Here is a 13,852-nt window from a genome sequence, read left to right on the forward strand (position 1 = left end):
GCAAGCTGGCAAGTAACCTGTCAGGGTTTCAAGAATACACATAGGTAACATGAGATACCAAGTTAGAAGCAAGGAAATATTTTAGTCACATAACAACAATCACTTAAGTGTTGTTGTTGGCTTGTTTCTGTTCCCTGCACTCCCAATGCCGATGCAACCATATAATGCCTGCACATGCAGTGGGTTGAGTTGTAAGAGAGGAAACTAATACTTAGCATAACCCAGTCTTATGCAATGGACAGTTTATAACCAACTGCCCAACGTTTGCTGTGGAGGGAGGTATTATCTCTGAGCAAAAGGCATTTTGCTGCACTGTGATGTTTGCAAAAATGGTCATAACTAAACTAAAGACAGGCAAAAATTGTAGACTCATTAATAGTTGTCTACCATGTATGTATCCTTGTTCAGGGTATGTGTTTGTTGAACTTAATTTCTTAAAATAAAATGGGACAATTAACCAACTCGTAAGATATTCTGAAATAAAACATTCCAAACCCAAGAAGAAGAACATAATGAGTATTTTGTTATGATGGAGCACTTCTTATAATCATGCTGAAAATGTGCCTTTCTTTTAACCATATATCGCACTAAGCATCCACATCTCATATGGACAATTCAAGCCCAGAAGGCTTAAAAGTTTACCTCTGAAAGTAGTGAGGTGTAGAAAGTTGACTAATCATACCTCTAATTAAGCAGTTTTATTAATGCACTCTTTTTGTGTCTTTACAATCCTCCATCTGCTGGTTTTCTCCCCAGGTGACCATAATAGCTGAGGCTGGCACAAATTGAAGTCAGGATTCTGGACACAGATACTCTACACAGTCAGCAGGGCCATCTTCTGCTGCTTTCCAGGTGCGTCATCAGGAAGCTGCATCAGGAGGGGAACAGTTGTGACTTAAAACTGCACTAACATCAGATGCTAGCCTCACAGGTGGCAGCATAACCCACTACACCATCATGCTGGCCCCACAATACACTGCCTCTGTAAGTAAAGATATTTCCTCAGTGTGTATTTTTTTTTTTTAGTTTTCTAAACATTTGTCATTATTACTGATACAGAAAGGAAACAGTTATAAAGTTCCACAACAACAGAGCAGAATTTTTAAACTTTGTAAGTTTTTTTTTTCATTTCTCACCCCAAAATTCTATGATTTGGGGGAAATCATCAATTATAAAAGACTTGGAGTACAGAATTGTGAGTTTAAATGTAAAAGGCTGTGACTGGATGTACGAATTGCTCATTTGCCAGCACCTTTTTCAGTACCGACAAATCTTCAAACATCAGAGAACAACTCCATGGAGCATCTGCAAGTGGCACTGTCTAAGGTTTGAATAGACTGGTAAATAAAGCCAGCAGCCTGCCAGGCTCTGTCAGCCTGTCAACCTCATCTGAAGCAGGTATGTAAAAAGTTGCTATGACTAATGGTAATGCAACGTTTGGCCCTTGGAAAATGGAAAAGTTGGTCATTTAAAACTTGAGTTATGCAGAATTTCTGGGAGTGGTATAAAAGTGTTGCATAAGTAGATGTCAGGTTGGGGAGAGCTGAGATCAAATGAAATTTTGTTGTAAGATGTGCCTTTTCATTTTCATGCACCAAGAGACATTTGAGTGCAACTGCCCCTAAGCCACGATGGTCTGCTACAAGTTTTTCTGACACTTACTAACCTTAAAGAAGTCACTCAGCCTCAGGATACCTGGGTTTTCTCACATAGAAATTGTAAATAGGAACTGTAAAACTGCCGGTTCCACAGGTTGCAGTTAGAGTGAAGTGCTAATGTGTGACAAACTCTTCAGACACTTCCTAGAATGTTGTAAACACTATTAATGTCATTGCTACCATTATCATTGCTATTTTAGTTACTGTGATACTATGTGGGAGTCACAGATGATGGGCAGGAGAGCAAGATTATAGTGCCTCGGGCCTGCCCTTACACTTTGCAAGTCCTACAATTAGTATCGATCAAACTGAACAGCTCCTGACATTATCCAGTTATCAGATCAGTAGGTTGTAACATGAGCATGAATTGAATTTTACATGTGAACTCCAACTTGGAAATCAACAAATGAGGTGCAGGGTAAACAGCTTGCAAAACACATCTGTCACTGTTTCCAGTGTGCTTGGAAAATTGAGACTCCTCAGCAGATCAAGAATGTTCCTTTTATTCTTGTTATAGACACAATTAACAAACCATTTTGATCTTCAGCAAATCTTTGTGAACTTTTGAGGTTCCAACAGCCATGGTTCCTCAGATATGTCTTCAGAGATCTGCTCTTCCAGAAAAAAATCAAGTAATCGTGATCTCCTTATTCACTAAAGCTTTTTAAAATGCAATAAATTTGTGTATAGAATTTTCTCCTTTACATTCCTCTTGAATACATTTTCTCCAATATTTATTTTCTATTATCAATTGTGCCATAACAAATGGTAGCAGCACTAAAGCAATAAATCAGTCAAAGGAAGTTCATGAAAACCCTGGAAACTGATCAGACTTAGCTTTATTTTCACAAACACGTGAGCCATGATTTTAGAGAATGCACATGGGACATTGTTGTATTTTTTGTTCCCAGTCCACTGAGCAAAAGTGCACATGTCAGTATTTCCTAGGGTCCCATCTTCCTGACTTTCAGGAGCTCAGACATATGAACGAGACTAAACTCATCACAGTGATCTGCTTTAGCTTTAGCACAATCTAACAAAACCTGAGTTTCCATGCCCAAGAGTTCCCTGCCAACTTTGCAGCTATTTGAGACACTGCAGGGTGATAAGCAACCATTAACATCAGCTGTGCTATTTGTGATCTGTGGCGACTCATCCACCGGGAACAGGACTGAGAACATTGTATCCCAGAACATTGCATCCTTAGTCCTGAAATGAACAGCAGCTTGATTTGATTGCAAAGCACAGTGGGAGAGTTTGGGAAAGCATATTGTAACTCTAACTCCATGGGACCTGTCCACCTTTTAATTATTAGGAAGGGCTTCCCAAAGTTGTGGGAGCCATCAGGCAGCACACAGTATCTCAAGCAGGAAGGTTTGCCTTTCACATCAACATTCTGACCTTGGAGAAATTACTAAGCCCTTGTCAATGAAATGCAAGGGGGAGTTGACAATAGTGCCTGTCCTGCTCACACTGTGGAGGGATTTGGGGAAGGAGAAGGCACTAATATCTAAACTTAAAATCTCCTTTCTCAAGAGCCTGTGACAACAAAGCAAGGGCAAACTTCCTACTCTCCAGTAATTTACCTCTCTCAAAGAGACCCCTGCAATTCAACAGCATGTCCAAGGAGGCTGCCTCTTGTGTACCTAGGAGCCAGTCTCTCAGCCTCTTGAATCCTGAAGCCTCTGATTGCTATAAAACTATAAGATGTTGTTCCCACACTGTGTGGCTGCTTGCTACCAAAGACCTGACAGCGGAGCTAAGACCAAGTCAGGCTTTTCCATGACCTCACCATTGTCAGTGAGTAGCTTGCAAGAAGCTGGTACTCAGGAGCCCTCCCCACTCCCCTTAGGTGCTATTTGGATCTCAAGCTTGGACTCCAGTTGTGGTCCTCTTTCGGTGTATGTCTCCTCCAAAATCGGATGTTAACTAGGGTTTTATGTCAACAAAGTTGTAACTGATTTCTTCATTTCCAGAGCCTTGAAGCCTTAAAAATATGCACCAAGAAGACAAAAAGATGGGATATATGATTCATAAATATATTTTGAAGTATTTACACCTACACACACACAGATCCATAGAGCTGTACCAATGAGTATTCCAAACAATACTGTATATGTAAAGTGAACATTTAGCAACCCACAACCACAGCCCTGCTCTGCCTTTTCATTAATTTCTGATTTTGAATAGTTTTTGAAAAATCATAGCCATGTAATGGCCAGCTTCATTCTGGCGGAAGGAGCCAAAATTCTTTGGGTCTCAAACCAAGGTCAGTTTACTTTAGTTTGATCTTAAGATAAATATATTGGAACCAGGAAAGATTTCAAATGTGTAGTTTCCATTCCCAGCACTTTTGTATTTTTTATTCTCTATTTTTTTTATTCATTTGTTTCTTATCTCCTTCTCAATGACGCATAAGCTGTATAAGGAGAGGAGTTGCAAGTATTAATTCATACTGAGAAATTAGATTTAGGAATTGGCACTGTGGCACAGCGGGTTTGTCAGCATTCCCTATGAGCTTTTATTCAAGTCCCAGCTGTTCTGCTTCCCATCCAGCTCCTTGCTAATGCACCTGGGAAAGCAGCGGAAAATAGCTCGAGTGCTTGTGCCCTACAACCCACATGGGAGACCCTGTTAGATTCTAGGTCCTGGATTGGGCTCAGCCCTGGCTGCTGCAGGGATTTGAGGAGTGATCCAGCCAATGCAAAATCAATCTATCTATCTATCTATCTATCATCCATCTATATCTATCTATTATCTATCTATTCTCTCTCTTTGTAACTCTGTTTCAAATAAACAAGTATTAAACAGAAATCATGTCTAGCATGTAACTGGGACTTTAAAAATGTGCCTGAACTGTCTTACTGAAAGATGTGTGGAGAAGTAAGTCAAAGCAAAGTTGGGTCCACTTAGCAAGGGAAAGGGAAATGAAGAAACCAGCTGATAGACTGGTGAGCAGGAGAGCAGGTACCCATTTTGTGAAATGAGCACTGAGGGACAAGTAGTGCTGGGGATATGAGGAGCAGATCTTTGGCTTGACACGTGCTGGGGATGGAAAAACTGTTTAGTTAAAGGGGATGGGGAAAAGCTTAGTGAAATCCATGCTCACAAAGCAGGTAGGACGAACACAGGAAGATCTGGCTCCCAGTGCTCAGGTAGCACCATTTTCTGTAGCAGCAGCTGTTAAAGGACAGATGTGAAGGACAGATGCTGTTGAAGCCACTGACAGCCATGAGCCTGTCATCTTCACCCTACCTCCTAGTCCAAATACTCATTCAACAAGAGAAAAAACAAAAATTAATCCTTGATTTGCACAAAGTAAGAAGTGGTAGAGGAAAGTCCTCAGGGACTTAGGGAGGGGGAGCATGCCAAGGGTGCATGTTGGCTGCGGGGTTGGCGTGGAAGATAGTGGGAGAAGGTTCTGGGCTTTGGAAAAGAGCAACTGTTGCAGCTATGTGAGAATTGTCGCTGTGACAGCTGGGGAATGTGGGAGGCCTATAGTTTAGGGAGGGGGCAGTGGGAACCACAGCGACTGTGGGAAGCCTCAGCGGCCCCCAGGGACACCTTAGGGACCCTCCACCCTGCCCTGACAGGGACTTTCTGGCACCATGGGTCCTGCTGATAGCTATGCCTTGTCTCTAATCAGCAGCCCATCTCCATTAGGGGCTGCTCACCCCACTTCATTGGGAACTTAGCTGGAGAATCCACTACATGCTTTCATTTTTAATCTCCAAAAATCGAAGAGCTTTACATTCAGTGCTGCTGCAGGCCTAGTACTTGCTGCTGAACTAAAACTCAGAAAACTCATCCTTGAAAAGTAGATAAATTCCTTTATGTAGAAGAAACAAGAAGCCATCAAAACAAAAATCTATAGAAAGCAGGCGAGCAGAGAGGACATTTCTGGGGTCTTTGATAATAGGTACCTAATGACAGAAGCATCCTGGTAATCTAACCTTGAAACCCCAAGCTCTGTTTCTTTGGGGATTCCCCTGAACAAAATGGAGGAATCAAAACATTAACCAAGAAAAGATAGAAGATGGAGTAGATCAATCAACCACCTCAGCTATATGTTGGCAGCGAAACACTGGACAAGGGGAAACTCTAAGATGGACTATGTCAATCAGTGGACTCTGCACCAGTCTCATCGTACCTGGATTGTTGCTGATGATATGTTGGAGCTTCTAATTGATTGGGGTGACGCTCTACTGGCTCTGCCTTCAAACATGAGAGGGCGTCCCTAAGAGGCCGTTGAACTTGACTGGACAGTGGGATGCTGGACTCTATGTATGGTGTGTGTTTGTAATGAGGGAATCCCAACGGAACTTGAGCTGTGGTTATGCATCAAGGTGAAGGAATTCACCATGGGGGAAGGGTTTGGGGTGAAGGGGGGAGAATCCCAGTACCTATGGAATTGTGTCATGTAATACAATGTGATTAATGAATAAATAAGTAGAGACAAAAAAAAAAGAAACCCCAAGCTCTGGCTGTATGATAGATAAGCACCTTAGAACACCTGCACCAACAGTTAGGAAGCATGGCTGAATTTTATGGCTGACTTTGAGTTACAGATAAGCTGGTTTTGTGCAGATGGCTATGTTCTTTGGTCTTTGCTCTATTTTTATAAATTGTGGCAGTTCCCCCTTAGATTTATGTGGCAATATTCTGCAAAGAAACCCCGGAATGCTTTCCACAAATGTCTTGTTTTTATTCTTTAGAACTGTCACTGAGAAGATTCTTTGACTGGTGTAGAATGAGAAATGCATTCCCTCCTTCAGCGTGTTTCCCCTTTCAGTGAGGTGCCCAGCATTTACACATACTCTTCTCACCCTCTCAGTGGCTTACTTTTCCTCTCCAGTTTCCTGCCTGCACCCACTACTCCACACCTACTTCCTCTTCAGGCCAAACTTCTGTGAATCCTTGATTATACTTTCAGCCCCTTCGCCAGCCTCCCAATCTCTCCTTCTGCTTGAACATGATCAGGTGCGAAAAAATGCCATCAAGGTCTCTTTTCTCTGTCTTTATGTCCTTCAAGTTTTTTTTTTTTATAATCTATTTTATTGTGTTGTTGTTGACAATCTTTACATAGTTAATTACAGTTAAAGAAAGAAAAAGAAAAGAAAAAGGTTCAGGGGGATAGGGAAGTGGGTAATACCACCATGTCCATATTGTTTCCATCTTGTATCTGAGGTAAAGGGGGATATTGAGGGAGAAGCCCCACCCGGTTTCCCGCCCATCCCGAGTCCTGGATGTGGGGCATGCTCTGAGATATGTGCTCGAGTGGTGTTAATAGTTCTCCAGTTATGAATCGCTGCCAGTTTCGCTCGATGAGGTCGTCCACTGATTGATATGGTCCATCATAAAGTCTCTGTTTGCCCTATTTTTCGCTGCCAACACATAGCTGAGATGAATGATTGATCTGCTCTGTCTTCTGTCTTTTCTTGATTAGAGTTCTGAGTCCAGCAGTTCGATTGGGGTGATCTCCAAAGAAACTTTGAGGTATTCCCAGACTAGTTTCTTGCATGTTCTAGCAAGCACAGGGCCCGGTACAGTCCATCACCCCGATCAGCTGGTGGTTGCAATTGCTGGGTTGGTTCTGTTTTCAGTCCCGAGTTGCACTGGAACCAATGGGTGTTGCAGTCCAGTCTGGTTCTGCCCAGCACGTACTCGGCCCTCACACTAACCAGTGGGAGCTGCAGCCTAGTTGGGGCGACCCACGATAACCCACACCAGGCCCGCCCCCTATCCTGGTTTGCCAGTATGTGTAGCAGAAGACCAGTCTGTCCCCCTTCCCATTTGGCTCTGGCACTTGTCAATGGGTATTAAAGCTTAGTTCTATCTAACCAACTCAACCATCCAGCCCTCACGGGTGTTGTTGAGTGCCTCTCTATCTAGCCATCCCAGCCCCCGTCCTAGTTTTCATGCCCTCCTACGGGACTAGTGACCCAAGAAGGGGGAACCCACTTTTTCCCTCCTAGGTCTCTCTGTCCCAGTTTATGCACTCTTTAGGTGGTTCTGTGGTTTGACTTGACAGAATTAGTCCCCAGTGCCAGCTTCTGCGGCTATGCCCAAACATCCCTCACCCACTCTAATTTATGCTTGCACCAGCAGGAATAATCAGCCCAGCCTGGCTTTTCCCTGATCTAGTCCACATGCAGCGCACAGGTGTTGTAGCCTTGCATAGTCTAGTCTGTCTCTATCCCAGCCCACGCTCTCCGGTGGGAGTAGCTGTCTGGCGAGGGAACCAGCCCCTTAATCCCCCTGCCAGTTCTGCCCCTCCTTTCCTTCCTGGATCTCACGTGTGCTGGTTGGGTGCTGCATTCATATCCGGTACAGGCAACCACGCCCTGGCATTCCATAATGTGTACTGGTTTTGTCGCGACCAAACCCGGCTCACCCCACACTCTGATCTTGTGATCGGATTTGCCAGTGGGTGATATGGACTGATTCAGCCCGGTCTGCTCCTGACCCATGCTGAATGTGTGCCAGTGGAAAACTTTCCATGGCCTATTCTGGACTGTTTCCTATCATGCTTCTTGCGCTTACCTGCAGGGACTGTGTCCTGCCAGAGGAGTTGCCCAGGCTCCTCCATCAGAACCCCTCCCAATGGCAGGTTTTGCGCATGCCAGGGGGTCCTTGAGCCAACCCAACTCAGTTCATCTCCTGTCCTAGCAGGAACAGTGGCTTTTCCTGGCTGGCTTTCACCCCATTCTGGTTCTTGTTGTTGGATGTTTCAGCCCGGCCATGGCTCGTCCATACCCACATACAGCTCACGCATGGCTCAGTAGGGGGTTGCGACCCAGCCTAGTCAGTCCCACATCTACCCTCTGGTTCTCCATGACACCAGATGGTGTTGGGGTCTGAACTGGCCTGGTGCATCCAATCCCAGCCCACACTAGTGCCTCGGGTGACTGTAACTGTTTCCTAGATAGAACGCAGCTCCAATTCCAGCACATACGCCCCTTGGTGGGAACCTCAACCTAGTTAGGGTGTCCCGTTACCTTTCCAATTGGGCTTGTTCCTAGCTGTAAATCATGCACCTGCCCGTGGTTGCTCTGAGGACCATTAGGTGCAAGAGCCTAGCTCGGTATGACCTGTATTCCATGCTGGTTTCTAGTTTGGTTGTAAACAAAGGTTTGCTCAGTCCTGCCCAGTACATTACGTTCCATTACCAATTTACACATTTTGGAGCTACTATGCCCTGCTAGTCCGACCCCCAGATCTGGACGGCGTGTTCACCAGCGAGAGCTATGACTCTCCAGGGGAGCTTCCCAAGTACCTCCACTTGATTCACTCCCAAACCCAGTTTACATACATGCCATTGGTTTTTAGGCCAGTGCCCGGTGTACTCTGGCCTCCCATTTGGCCTTGTATGAGCTGGTGAATGTTGCAGCCCGGCCCACCCCACAGCCTATTCAGGATGCACATTTGGGTGCTGCTGCCTTGCCCAGTCCAGTCTATGGCGGATCCCTTTACCTGTGATTGATGGCAGGCTCCTTGGCCACACCTAGCTTAGTCCATAACCACCTAAAATTTAGGTTTACCAGTGGGGCCAAACTTTCTACAGGGTGTGGCCCACACATCCTGCACAGAGTCCACCCCAGGATAAGGTTCTAGAGTGCTAGTTAAAATTATGGACCTGCCTAATGTGACCAATCTCCTGAACCAACATCATGACAGGCAAAAAAATATCCTGCTAGACAATCCGGGGTTTATCTTTTGCATTATAGGTGTTCAAAGCTCAGCATTATTGAGTGATTAGAAGTTCTCCAAAAGAAGAGTTACTGGCGTTGGGAATCTTTAGGATTGACTCAGAACCCAGAAACAGTGGGGTCACCCTAGAGCTATCTAAGCAGCAATTCGGACATCCATTACCCAGAGCTTCCCGGCCGGACGGCCAGCAGGCAAAGCCTGGCACCACATGGTGCACTGGCCGCCCTGGATGAGGCCGAGGACTCGTTCACTGCCTTACAGCAGTGTCTTTGGCGTGAGCCCCCAGCATTGGGTCCGACCCGGCAGGGGCACCCCCCACAGCCGCCACACTGTGAGGAGCGGCAGTTGCCCCCAAATCCCAAGGCCCGAACCCCTCCCAAACTCACCTAGCTGCCAGATATTAGCAGCTGGGTGGAGCTAGGAATTTTAAGCCAGTTCCCAAGTTCCCCCATGGTGCACTTACCCCGAGGAAATGAGCTCTCTTGGGTCCTGGATGAGGCCGAGGACTCGTTCACTGCCTTGCGGCAGTGTCTTTGGTGTGAGCCCCCAGCATTGGGTCCGACCCGGCAGGGGCACCCCCCACAGCCGCCACACTGTGAGGAGCGGCAGTTGCCCCCAAATCCCAAGGCCCGAACCGTCCTTCAAGTTTTAAAGATCAGAATGCAAAAATGTAATTCCAAAGTGAAATTCTGAATCAATTTTTAGAATTAGTCACTGTCAGCTATTTCAGTATTTTAGACATACCTCCTTATTTCAGAAAATGAAACATTATCACTTCCACAGGGATGCCACAGAGTTTTAAATCAAATTTAAATTATGTCATGAGTCAAAAGTTGGGCTACATAGCTCTTTTTTTTCTTTTTTTCCATGCTTTTCTGCCAATAAGGAGGAGTAATCCACATAAAAGTATTAATTGAAAATATTTATCTGAAGCGTTTCCTTTGTACAAGAATCTGGTCATCACCATCTAATGTCTATGCAAGATCTGCTACTTTTAATATATCTGTTGTGCCCATTCCCTGCATTCATTTCACGCACACTTACACACATTCATTCTCTCTCTCTCTCTTTCTCTCTCTCTCTGTCTCTCTCTCACACACACACATTCTCTCTCAATCTCTCTCTCTCTCTGTCACATACACACACACACACGCATTTGTTAACATTTCTTGTATGCAAGGACAGTATTTAAGTCTGGTATCATTGTGGTCATTAAAACCATTTAATCTTTCTCTTTGCACATGAGAGACTTATATAAAAGTCACAAAGTTAAATCTGAAACTACAAACTGAGAGAAGTATTCAGAGGGAAAGTAAAGATTTGTGCTGTGAGAGCACAGCACATGGGGATCATGGAACGAAACATGAGAACAGATGGAAATCAGATAGTGTCCCTAAGGAATAACACTTGATCTGGAATCAGCAGAATGAGAAGGGGTAAATAGGACAGTCTTCTGCCTGTGGAGGGAGAATTGGATCGATAGAACACTTTTTACATAACCACAGATAACAAGGAAGGACTTTGACATTTTTGTAGACAAGAAAAAAAAAAGTAGTGTATCTGAGTGTTCAAACTAGAGGCACCGATATACAGAAGCATTTGGCAAATATTTATTAACTGTTAGGAATAGCTATTTTCACTGATAGTGACAGAATTTTTTATTGGTAGGGTCATTTTATATTTTGAAAACAATCTGGCTGCAGGATAAAGTAAAAATCAAGGTGGTCTAGAAGAGATAAATGAGGACTAGGAATTTTGCAGTGTGAAGAAAGCAAAACAGTTGCAATTGAGACGGGAAAAAGTGGGTACCTTGGAGACATTTTTAGAAGATGACGCTAAGAGAATCAGTGATGGATTATATTTGAGACTGAGAGATAAGAAGTGTCATGGATGGTACTTAAGTCTTTAACTTTCATAGACAGTGGTGCCAAGTTAGGAAAATTAGAATATCCTGTATTTTTAGATGGAATTTCATGTTTCTGAGAGAACGAAGAGGAGAGATACAGTTGGTAATTGAGTAAAGAATCTGAAATTTAAAGTCTGAGTTGGGGATAGAATTGTGAGTGAATTCAGTAAATACATTTGATTAAGGCTTCGTTCTTGATGAGATCCCAGGTGGAAGTATGGAAGTGGAAGAGACCACGAGCCATAGGAAAAATGTTCCCGATCAAGACAAAGACTGAGAACGTCCAAGAGGAAGTGAAGGTGTGTTTCACAGAAGCAAAGGAAGAGAACTTTTACAATGGACGGAGCCCTTTACCTCACACCATACAAAATAACAAAAACTCAGAACGGGCCCACAAACATAAGCATAAGAACAAAAACTATGAATTACATAGAATAAGGCACAAAGCATAGGAGTCGTTGTCACCCTATAATTAAGCAATTATTCTTAGATATGAAATGCACAAACAATGAAATAAAATTATATGAACTGGATATCATCAAAATGAAAATGTTTGCACTTCAAAAGATACCAGAAAGTGAAAAGACAGCACAGCATGGAAGAGGAAAATATTGTGCATCTTACATATGATAAGGGATTGGTATCAAGATTACATAAGAAATTCCCACAACTAAATAACAAAAACACAAATAACTAAATTTTTAAAATAAAAAACCTCATGTTTAGAGATTTCTTCAAAGAAGGTTACCATTGGCCAATATGAACAAAGAATTCCCAACATCTTTAGACAGGAAATGCAGAACTCAGTGAGAAACTGTCTCATAGCCACTTGGAAGACTGGAGTCAAACAGTGAGACAAAAATGCTTGTGGGCATGGAGTGAGGAATTGCTCACATGAGTTCATAGGGAAACAAAAAGTGTAGCCAGTTTGGAAAGCTGTATACAGTTTTTTCAAATCATGTAAGACTATAACTCCATGCCCAGATGTATATTCAAAAGAAATAAAAACATGTGCATAAAAGTTTGAGAATGAACATTCCTAAAATTACTTCAAATATCAAGCAGCAAAATAACCTCCAATATCCATCAGCTGATAAATAACTAGATCATGTATTATATACCCCACAATGAAACACTATTTCACTATGCCAAGAAGTGAATTGCTGATATATACTATAACACGAATAATCATTGAAAATGTCATCCAAATGAAAGAGGCCATTCATGAGGATCATATATTGCATGACTTCAGTTACATTAAATATACAATACGGGCAAATATAGAAACACAAAGCAGGTTGGTGGTCTCCAAGGGCTAACTAGCAGTCAAAATGTAATGAGGAGTGATTACTAATGATTGCTGGTGATGAGGGTGTACTAAAATTGATTATAGCAATTGTTGGAAAACTGCAAATATACAATAAAATCATTGAGCACCGCACTTTAAGAGAATGAGTTGTCTGGTATGTGAATTTTACTGTAAGTCACTAGTTTAAAAGTCATAAAATAATCAAGAAAGCTTGATGAGAAGACTGGGAGATTTAAATATTAAATAAATATTGGACATTTGAATAAATATTGAAGGCTACTCATTGAAATTGAAATGATCCAATACATTGAAATTAATGCATGAGCTTCATGAAGGCCTCACTGAGATATATTTATTGCTTATAAATTGGAGAAGTGTGGAGCCAGATCACTCCTTTCTGGAGTAAGGTAAATAGTGAGTGGAAGGTTAAAAAAAAAAAAAAGGAATCAGGGTAGCTAAACAAATGTGGGGAAATTTCATGCAAGAAATTTGGCTTTGTAAAAGAGAAAGAAGCAATATTAGTATGAAGAAATGAGGCACCAATAAAAGGAATACATGAGACCTGAGAGTGTCTACACAATAAATGTTGTGGATTAAAGGAAGGGGAGGAAATTGGTCAGAAATATGAGTTTTCAAACAGTGTGTGAGACATATTCTAATCACTGTGGATGTCAATGACAATCCGATATTCATTGCAATCTTCTCCAGCATGGCTCAGTGGCCCACATACAGGAGTGTGTGTTGGGGAAGGTGGGTGGCAGAGTAGAGAATAGTTAGATCCAAGATTGGTAGCAGAAAAAGCAGTTACTGGGGCAGCCACTGAATGGAGAGCTCTGGAATCTAACTTTGCTAAAGAGGGTGAGAAAGCAAAAGATAACCAGACAGGCCAAGTGAAAATTTCAGTGGGTTGAGAGTCATGATGAAACTGAGGAATAAACATGATAGCAGTAGTACAGGAAGCAGCTAGAAGAAGAGTCTGGGATTCCAAGGGGGAGGTAATGATGGGAGAAGTGAGCACTATCTCACCAGAGAGCACACAGTGTGACTACAGGGTGAGTGCCCTCATGGAAGGGAAATCTATTAGAAACTGGACTACAAGGCACTGACAAGTGTTGAAGTCACTCAAGATAGTTATGGCTTGAGATGAAAAGAAACTAACAAGTCTTAGCTATTTCAGGGAGAGAAAACAAGAGGTTGCTGAATAACACTGACTAAAGAACAGAGGGCGGCAACAAACCATAATGAGCCATAAGCTTTATTTCATATTTT

This window comes from Ochotona princeps, chromosome 10 (assembly GCF_030435755.1).
Source record: "Ochotona princeps isolate mOchPri1 chromosome 10, mOchPri1.hap1, whole genome shotgun sequence".
Taxonomy (NCBI): Eukaryota; Metazoa; Chordata; class Mammalia; order Lagomorpha; family Ochotonidae; genus Ochotona; species Ochotona princeps.